The following is a 16,486-nucleotide window of genomic DNA, read 5'->3' as shown; positions in this document are numbered from 1 at the left end:
CACACACACCGACAACACACACACACACGCACCGACAACACACACACACCGACAACACACACACACACACCGACAACACACACACACACACACCTACAACACACACACACACACCGACAACAAACACACACACACCGACAACACACACACACACACCGACAACACACACACACACACACACCGACAAAACACACACACACCTACCACACACACACACACAACGACAACACACACACACCGACAAGACACACACATACACACACACCGACAACACACACACACACACACACCGACAACACACACACACACACACACAACACACACACACACACTGACAACACACACACACACACCGATAACACACACACACACCGACAACACACACACAAACACACCGACAACACAGACACACACACACACCGACAACACACACACACACACACACACACCGACAACACACACACAAACACTGACAACACACACACACACACACACCGACAACACACACACACACACCGACAACACACACACACAGACAACACACACACACACACACACACACACCGACAACACACACAAACACACACACCGACACACACACACACAACACACACACACACACACACACCGACAACTTACACACACACCGACAACACACACACACACACACCGACAACACACACACACACACCTACCACACATACACAAACACCGACAACACACCGACAACACACACACACACACCGACAACACACACACACCGACAACACACACACACACACACACCGACAACACACACACACACACACACACCGACAACACACACACACACACCGACAACACACAAACACACACCGACAACACACACACACACACACCGACAACACACACACACACACACCGACAACACACACACACACAACACACACACACACCGACAACACACACACACACACTCACACACACTGACAACACACACACACACCGACAACACACACACACACACACACCGACAACACACACTCACACATACACCGACAAAACACACACACACACACACACACACACACACAAACACCAACAACACACACACACACACCGACAACACACACACACACACACACCGACAACACACACACACACACACCGACAACACACACACAAACACCGACAACACACACACACACACACACACACCAACAACACACACACACACACCGACAACAAACACACACACACCGACAACACACACACACACACCGACAACACACAAACACACACACACACACCGACAACACACACACACACACACTGACAACACACACACACACACACCGACAACACACACACACACACACTGACAACACACACACACACACACACAGACAACACACACACACACACCGACAACACCCACACACACCGACAACACACACACACACACCGACAACACACACACACACACACACCAGTAACACACTCACACACACCGACAACACACACACACACACACCGACAACACACACACACACACCGACAACACAGACACACACACACACCGACAACACACACACACACACCGACAACACACACACACACACTGACAACACACACACACACACCGATAACACACACACACACCGACAACACACACACACAGACAACACACACACACACACACTGACAACACACACACAAACACACCGACAACACAGACACACACACACACCGACAACACACACACACACACACACACCGACAACACACACACACACTGACAACACACACACACACACACACCGACAACACACACACACACACCGACAACACACACAAACACACACACCGACAACACACACACACACAACACACACACACACACACACACACCGACAACACACACACACACCGACAACACACACACACACACACCGACAACACACACACACACACCTACCACACACACACACACACCGACAACACACCGACAACACACACACACACACCGACAACACACACACACCGACAACACACACACACACACACCGACAACACACACACACACACACACACACCGACAACACACACACACACACCGACAACACACACACACACACCGACAACACACACACACACACACACCGACAACACACACACACACACCGACAACACACACACACACAACACACACACACACCGACAACACACACACACACCGACAACACACACACACACACACACCGACAACACACACTCACACACACACCGACAAAACACACACACACACACACACACACACACACACACACAAACACCGACAACACACACACACACACCGACAACACACACACACACACACACCGACAACACACACACACACCGACAACACACACACACACACCGACAACACACACACACACCGACAACACACACACACACCGACAACACACACACACACCTACCACACACACACACACAACGACAACACACACACACCGACAAGACACACACACACACACACACACACCGACAACACACACACACACACACAACACACACACACATCCGACAACACACACACACACACCGACAACACACACACACACACACCGACAACACACCGACAACACACACACACACACACCGACAACACACACACACCGACAACACACACACACACACACACACACCGACAACACACACACACACACCGACAACCCACACACACACACACCGACAACACACACACACACGCACCGACAACACACACACACACACACCGACAACACACACACACACACAACACACACACACACCGACAACACACACACACACACACACACACAACACACACACACATCCGACAACACACACACACACACACACCGACAACACACACACACACACCGACAACACACACACACACACACCGACAACACACCGACAACACACACACACACACACCGACAACACACACACACCGACAACACACACACACACACACACACACCGACAACACACACACACACACACCGACAACACACACACACACACCGACAACACACACACACACGCACCGACAACACACACACACACACACACCGACAACACACACACACACACACACACACACACAACACACACACACACCGACAACACACTCACACACACACACCGACAACACACACACACACCGACAACACACACACACACACACCGACAACACACCGACAACACACACACACACACACACCGACAACACACACACACCGACAACACACACACACACACACACACACCGACAACACACACACACACACACACACACCGACAACACACACACACACACACACCGACAACACACACACACACGCACCGACAACACACACACACCGACAACACACACACACACACCGACAACACACACACACACACACCTACAACACACACACACACACCGACAACAAACACACACACACCGACAACACACACACACACACCGACAACACACACACACACACACACCGACAACACACCGACAACACACACACACACACACCGACAACACACACACACCGACAACACACACACACACACACACACACCGACAACACACACACACACACCGACAACCCACACACACACACACCGACAACACACACACACACCCACCGACAACACACACACACACACACCGACAACACACACACACACACAACACACACACACACCGACAACACACACACACACACACACACACAACACACACACACATCCGACAACACACACACACACACACACCGACAACACACACACACACACCGACAACACACACACACACACACCGACAACACACCGACAACACACACACACACACACCGACAACACACACACACCGACAACACACACACACACACACACACACCGACAACACACACACACACACACCGACAACACACACACACACACCGACAACACACACACACACGCACCGACAACACACACACACACACACACCGACAACACACACACACACACACACACACAACACACACACACACCGACAACACACTCACACACACACACCGACAACACACACACACACCGACAACACACACACACACACACCGACAACACACCGACAACACACACACACACACACACCGACAACACACACACACCGACAACACACACACACACACACACACACCGACAACACACACACACACACACACACACACCGACAACACACACACACACACACACCGACAACACACACACACACGCACCGACAACACACACACACCGACAACACACACACACACACCGACAACACACACACACACACACCTACAACACACACACACACACCGACAACAAACACACACACACCGACAACACACACACACACACCGACAACACACACACACACACACCGACAAAACACACACACACCTACCACACACACACACACACACAACGACAACACACACACACCGACAAGACACACACACACACACACACCGACAACACACACACACACACACACCGACAACACACACACACACACACACAACACACACACACACCGACAACACACACACACACACACACATACCGACAACACACACACACACACCGACAACACACACACACACACCAACAACACAACGACAACACACACACACACACCGACAACACACACACACCGACAACACACACACACACACACACCGACAACACACACACACACACACCGACAACACACACACACACACACTGACAACACACACACACACGCACCGACAACACACACACACCGACAACACACACACACACACACACCGACAACACACACACACACACACCGACAACACACACACACACACCTACCACACACACACACCGACAACACACCGACAACACACACACAAACACCGACAACACACACACACCGACAACACACACACACACACACACCGACAACACACACACACACACACACACCGACAGCACACACACACACACCGACAACACACACACACACACACCGACAACACACACACACACCGACAACACACACACACACACACTGACAACACACACACACACACACCGACAACACACACACACACAACACACACACACCGACAAACCACACACACACACACACACACACACACCGACAACACACACACACACACCGACAACACACACACACACAGACACCGACAACACACACACACACACCGACAACACACACACACACACACCGACAACACACACACACACACCGACAACACACACACCGACAACACACACACACACCGACAACACACACACACACCGACAACACACACACACACACACCGACAACACACCGACAACACACACACACACACACACCGACAACACACACACACCGACAACACACACACACACACACACACACCGACAACACACACACACACACACACACACCGACAACACACACACACACACACACCGACAACACACACACACACGCACCGACAACACACACACACCGACAACACACACACACACACCGACAACACACACACACACACACCTACAACACACACACACACACCGACAACAAACACACACACACCGACAACACACACACACACACCGACAACACACACACACACACACACCGACAACACACCGACAACACACACACACACACACCGACAACACACACACACCGACAACACACACACACACACACACACACCGACAACACACACACACACACCGACAACCCACACACACACACACCGACAACACACACACACACGCACCGACAACACACACACACACACACCGACAACACACACACACACACAACACACACACACACCGACAACACACACACACACACACACACACAACACACACACACATCCGACAACACACACACACACACACACCGACAACACACACACACACACCGACAACACACACACACACACACCGACAACACACCGACAACACACACACACACACACCGACAACACACACACACCGACAACACACACACACACACACACACACCGACAACACACACACACACACACCGACAACACACACACACACACCGACAACACACACACACACGCACCGACAACACACACACACACACACACCGACAACACACACACACACACACACACACAACACACACACACACCGACAACACACTCACACACACACACCGACAACACACACACACACCGACAACACACACACACACACACCGACAACACACCGACAACACACACACACACACACACCGACAACACACACACACCGACAACACACACACACACACACACACACCGACAACACACACACACACACACACACACACCGACAACACACACACACACACACACCGACAACACACACACACGCGCACCGACAACACACACACACCGACAACACACACACACACACCGACAACACACACACACACACACCTACAACACACACACACACACCGACAACAAACACACACACACCGACAACACACACACACACACCGACAACACACACACACACACACCGACAAAACACACACACACCTACCACACACACACACACACACAACGACAACACACACACACCGACAAGACACACACACACACACACACCGACAACACACACACACACACACACCGACAACACACACACACACACACACAACACACACACACACCGACAACACACACACACACACACACATACCGACAACACACACACACACACCGACAACACACACACACACACCAACAACACAACGACAACACACACACACACACCGACAACACACACACACCGACAACACACACACACACACACACCGACAACACACACACACACACACCGACAACACACACACACACACACTGACAACACACACACACACGCACCGACAACACACACACACCGACAACACACACACACACACACACCGACAACACACACACACACACACCGACAACACACACACACACACCTACCACACACACACACCGACAACACACCGACAACACACACACAAACACCGACAACACACACACACCGACAACACACACACACACACACACCGACAACACACACACACACACACACACCGACAGCACACACACACACACCGACAACACACACACACACACACCGACAACACACACACACACCGACAACACACACACACACACACTGACAACACACACACACACACACCGACAACACACACACACACAACACACACACACCGACAAACCACACACACACACACACACACACACACACCGACAACACACACACACACACCGACAACACACACACACACACACACCGACAACACACACACACACACCGACAACACACACACACACACACCGACAACACACACACACACACCGACAACACACACACCGACAACACACACACACACCGACAACACACACACACACACACCGACAACACACACACACACCTACCACACACACACACACACAACGACAACACACACACACCGACAAGACACACACACACACACACACACCGACAACACACACACACACCGACAACACACACACACACACACACACACCGACAACAAACACACACACACACCGACAACACACACACACCGACAACACACACACACACAACACACACACACACCGACAACACACACACACACACACACACACACACCGACAACACACACACACACACACCGACAACACACACACACACACATACCAACAACACACACACACACACCGACAACACACACACACACACACCAACAACACACCGACAACACACACACACACACACACCGACAACACACACACACCGACAACACACACACACACACACACCGACAACACACACACACACACCGACAACACACACACACACACACTGACAACACACAGACACACGCACACCTACAACACACACACACCGACAACACACACACACACACACACACACCGACAACACACACACACACACACACACACACCGACAACACACACACACACACACACCGACAACACACACACACACGCACCGACAACACACACACACCGACAACACACACACACACACACCGACAACACACACACACACACACACCAACAACACACACACACACACCGACAACACACACACACACACCAACAACACAACGACAACACACACACACACACCGACAACACACACACACCGACAACACACACACACACACACACCGACAACACACACACACACACACACACCGACAACACACACACACACACACTGACAACACACACACACACGCACCGACAACACACACACACCGACAACACACACACACACACACACCGACAACACACACACACACACCGACAACACACACACACACACACCGACAACACACACACACACACCTACCACACACACACACCGACAACACACCGACAACACACACACACACACCGACAACACACACACACCGACAACACACACACACACACACACCGACAACACACACACACACACACACACCGACAGCACACACACACACACCTACAACACACACACACACACACCGACAACACACACACACACCGACAACACACACACACACACACTGACAACACACACACACACACACCGACAACACACACACACACAACACACACACACCGACAAACCACACACACATACACACACACACACACCGACAACACACACACACCGACAACACACACACACACACACACCGACAACACACACTCACACACACACCGACAACACACACACACACACACACACACACACACCGACAACACACACACACACACCGACAACACACACACACACACCGACAACACACACACACACACACCGACAACACACACACACCGACAACACACACACACACACCGACAACACACACACACACCGACAACACACACACACACACACACACCGACAACACACACACACACCTACCACACACACACACACACAACGACAACACACACACACCGAAAAGACACACACACACACACACACACCGACAACACACACACACACACACCGACAACACACACACACACACACACACACCGACAACAAACACACACACACACCGACAACACACACACACACACACCGACAACACACACACACACAACACACACACACACCGACAACACACACACACACACCGACAACACACACACACACACATACCAACAACACACACACACACACCGACAACACACACACACACACACCAACAACACACCGACAACACACACACACACACCGACAACACACACACACCGACAACACACACACACACACACACCGACAACACACACACACACACCGACAACACACACACACACACACTGACAACACACAGACACACGCACACCGACAACACACACACACCGACAACACACACACACACACACACACACCGACAACACACACACACACACACACACACACACCGACAACACACACACACACACACACCGACAACACACACACACACGCACCGACAACACACACACACCGACAACACACACACACACACCGACAACACACACACACACACACACCAACAACACACACACACACACCGACAACAAACACACACACACCGACAACACACACACACACACCGACAACACACACACACACACACACCGACAACACACACACACACCTACCACACACACACACACACACACAATGACAACACACACACACCAACAAGACACACACACACACACACCGACAACACACACACACACACACCGACAACACACACACACACACATACACAACACACACACACACCGACAACACACACACACACACATACCGACAACACACACACACACACCGACAACACACACACACACACCAACAACACAACGACAACACACACACACACACCGACAACACACACACACCGACAACACACACACACACACACACACCGACAACACACACACACACACACACACCGACAACACACACACACACACACTGACAACACACACACACACGCACCGACAACACACACACACCGACAACACACACACACACACACACCGACAACACACACACACACACACCGACAACACACACACACACACACACCGACAACACACACACACACACCTACCACACACACACACCGACAACACACCGACAACACACACACACACACCGACAACACACACACACCGACAACACACACACACACACACACACCGACAACACACACACACACACACACACCGACAGCACACACACACACACCGACAACACACACACACACACACACCGACAACACACACACACACCGACAACACACACACACACACACTGACAACACACACACACACACACCGACAACACACACACACACAACACACACACACCGACAAACCACACACACACACACACACACACACACCGACAACACACACACACACACCGACAACACACACACACACACACCGACAACACACACTCACACACACACCGACAACACACACACACACACACACACACACACACACACACACACACACACACCGACAACACACACACACACACCGACAACACACACACACACACCGACAACACACACACACACACCGACAACACACACACACACCGACAACACACACACACACACACCGACAACACACACACACACCTACCACACACACACACACACAACGACAACACACACACACCGACAAGACACACACACACACACACACACCGACAACACACACACACACACACCGACAACACACACACACACACACACACACCGACAACAAACACACACACACACCGACAATACACACACACACCGACAACACACACACACACAACACACACACACACCGACAACACACACACACACACACACACACACACCGACAACACACACACACACACACCGACAACACACACACACACACACCGACAACACACACACACACACACCGACAACACACACACACACACCTACCACACACACACACCGACAACACACCGACAACACACACACACACACCGACAACACACACACACCGACAACACACACACACACACACACCGACAACACACACACACACACACACACCGACAGCACACACACACACACCGACAACACACACACACACACACACCAACAACACACACACACACCGACAACACACACACACACACACTGACAACACACACACACACACACCGACAACACACACACACACAACACACACACACCGACAAACCACACACACACACACACACACACACACCGACAACACACACACACACACCGACAACACACACACACACACACCGACAACACACACTCACACACACACCGACAACACACACACACCACACACACACACACACACACACCGACAACACACACACACACACCGACAACACACACACACACACCGACAACACACACACACACACCGACAACACACACACACACCGACAACACACACACACACACACCGACAACACACACACACACCTACCACACACACACACACACAACGACAACACACACACACCGACAAGACACACACACACACACACACACCGACAACACACACACACACACACCGACAACACACACACACACACACACACACCGACAACAAACACACACACACACCGACAATACACACACACACCGACAACACACACACACACAACACACACACACACCGACAACACACACACACACACACACACACACACCGACAACACACACACACACACACCGACAACACACACACACACACACACACACACCGACAACACACACACACACACACACACACACACACACCGACAACACACACACACACACACCGACAACACACACACACACACACACACACACACACACACACACACACACACACACCGACAACACACACACACACACCGACAACACACACACACATACCGACAACACACACACACACACCTACCACACACACACACAACGACAACACACACACACCGACAAGACACACACACACACACACCGACAACACACACACACACCGACAACACACACACACACACAACACACACACACACCGACAACACACACACACACACCGACAACACACACACAGACACCGACAACACACACACACACCGACAACACACCGACAACACACACACACACACACACCGACAACACACACACACCGACAACACACACACACACACACCGACAACACACACACACACACACACCGACAACACACACACACACACCGACAACACACACACACACACCGACAACACACACACACACACCGACAACACACACACACACACACCGACAACACACACACACACACCGACAACACACACACACACAACACACACACACACCGACAACACACACACACACACACACCGACAACACACACACACACCGACAACACACACACACACACACACCGACAACACACACTCACACACACACCGACAAAACACACACACACACACACACACACACACACAAACACCGACAACACACACACACACACCGACAACACACACACACACACACCGACAACACACACACACACCGACAACACACACACACACACCGACAACACACACACACACCGACAACACACACACACACCGACAACACACACACACACCTACCACACACACACACACACAACGACAACACACACACACCGACAAGACACACACACACACACACACACACCGACAACACACACACACACACACACAACACACACACACATCCGACAACACACACACACACACCGACAACACACACACACACACACCGACAACACACCGACAACACACACACACACACACCGACAACACACACACACCGACAACACACACACACACACACACACACCGACAACACACACACACACACACACCGACAACACACACACACACACACCGACAACACACACACACACGCACCGACAACACACACACACACACACCGACAACACACACACACACACAACACACACACACACCGACAACACACACACACACACACACACACAACACACACACACATCCGACAACACACACACACACACACACCGACAACACACACACACACACCGACAACACACACACACACACACCGACAACACACCGACAACACACACACACACACACCGACAACACACACACACCGACAACACACACACACACACACACACACCGACAACACACACACACACACACCGACAACACACACACACACACCGACAACACACACACACACGCACCGACAACACACACACACACACACACCGACAACACACACACACACACACACACACAACACACACACACACCGACAACACACTCACACACACACACCGACAACACACACACACACCGACAACACACACACACACACACCGACAACACACCGACAACACACACACACACACACACCGACAACACACACACACCGACAACACACACACACACACACACACACCGACAACACACACACACACACACACACACACCGACAACACACACACACACACACACCGACAACACACACACACACGCACCGACAACACACACACACCGACAACACACACACACACACCGACAACACACACACACACACACCTACAACACACACACACCGACAACAAACACACACACACCGACAACACACACACACACACCGACAACACACACACACACACACACCGACAAAACACACACACACCTACCACACACACACACACACACAACGACAACACACACACACCGACAAGACACACACACACACACACACACCGACAACACACACACACACACACACCGACAACACACACACACACACACACACAACACACACACACACCGACAACACACACACACACACATACCGACAACACACACACACACACCGACAACACACACACACACACCAACAACACAACGACAACACACACACACACACCGACAACACACACACACCGACAACACACACACACACACACACCGACAACACACACACACACACACACACCGACAACACACACACACACACACTGACAACACACACACACACGCACCGACAACACACACACACCGACAACACACACACACACACACACCGACAACACACACACACACACACCGACAACACACACACACACACCGACAACACACACACACACACCTACCACACACACACACCGACAACACACCGACAACACACACACACACACCGACAACACACACACACCGACAACACACACACACACACACACCGACAACACACACACACACACACACACCGACAGCACACACACACACACCGACAACACACACACACACACACCGACAACACACACACACACCGACAACACACACACACACACACTGACAACACACACACACACACACCGACAACACACACACACACAACACACACACACCGACAAACCACACACACACACACACACATACCGACAACACACACACACACACCGACAACACACACACACACACACACCGACAACACACACTCACACACACACCGACAACACACACACACACACACACACACACACCGACAACACACACACACACACCGACAACACACACACACACACACCGACAACACACACACACACACCGACAACACACACACCGACAACACACACACACACCGACAACACACACACACACCGACAACACACACACACACCTACCACACACACACACACACAACGACAACACACACACACCGACAAGACACACACACACACACACACACCGACAACACACACACACACACACCGACAACACACACACACACACACACACACCGACAACAAACACACACACACATCGACAACACACACACACACACACCGACAACACACACACACACAACACACACACACACCGACAACACACACACACACACACACACACCGACAACACACACACACACACACCGACAACACACACACACACACATACCAACAACACACACACACACACCGACAACACACACACACACACCGACAACACACACACACCGACAACACACACACACACACACACCGACAACACACACACACACACCGACAACACACACACACACACACTGACAACACACAGACACACGCACACCGACAACACACACACACCGACAACACACACACACACACACACACACCGACAACACACACACACACACACACACACACCGACAACACACACACACACACACACACCGACAACACACACACACACGCACCGACAACACACACACACCGTCAACACACACACACACACACCGACAACACACACACACACACACACCAACAACACACACACACACACCGACAACACACACACACACACCAACAACACAACGACAACACACACACACACACCGACAACACACACACACCGACAACACACACACACACACACACCGACAACACACACACACACACACACACACCGACAACACACACACACACACACTGACAACACACACACACACGCACCGACAACACACACACACCGACAACACACACACACACACACACCGACAACACACACACACACACACCGACAACACACACACACACACACCGACAACACACACACACACACCTACCACACACACACACCGACAACACACCGACAACACACACACACACACCGACAACACACACACACCGACAACACACACACACACACACACCGACAACACACACACACACACACACACCGACAGCACACACACACACACCGACAACACACACACACACACACCGACAACACACACACACACCGACAACACACACACACACACACTGACAACACACACACACACACACCGACAACACACACACACACAACACACACACACCGACAAACCACACACACACACACACACACACACACACCGACAACACACACACACACACCGACAACACACACACACACACACACCGACAACACACACTCACACACACACCGACAACACACACACACACACACACACACACACACCGACAACACACACACACACACCGACAACACACACACACACACCGACAACACACACACACACACACCGACAACACACACACACCGACAACACACACACACACACCGACAACACACACACACACCGACAACACACACACACACACACACACCGACAACACACACACACACCTACCACACACACACACACACAACGACAACACACACACACCGACAAGACACACACACACACACACACACCGACAACACACACACACACACAACGACAACACACACACACACACACACAACACCGACAACAAAC

The sequence above is a fragment of the Salmo salar genome, chromosome 16, assembly GCF_965601325.2.
Source record: "Salmo salar chromosome 16, fSalSal1, whole genome shotgun sequence".
Classification (NCBI taxonomy): Eukaryota; Metazoa; Chordata; class Actinopteri; order Salmoniformes; family Salmonidae; genus Salmo; species Salmo salar.
Note: the sequence above shows the minus strand (reverse complement) of the source record.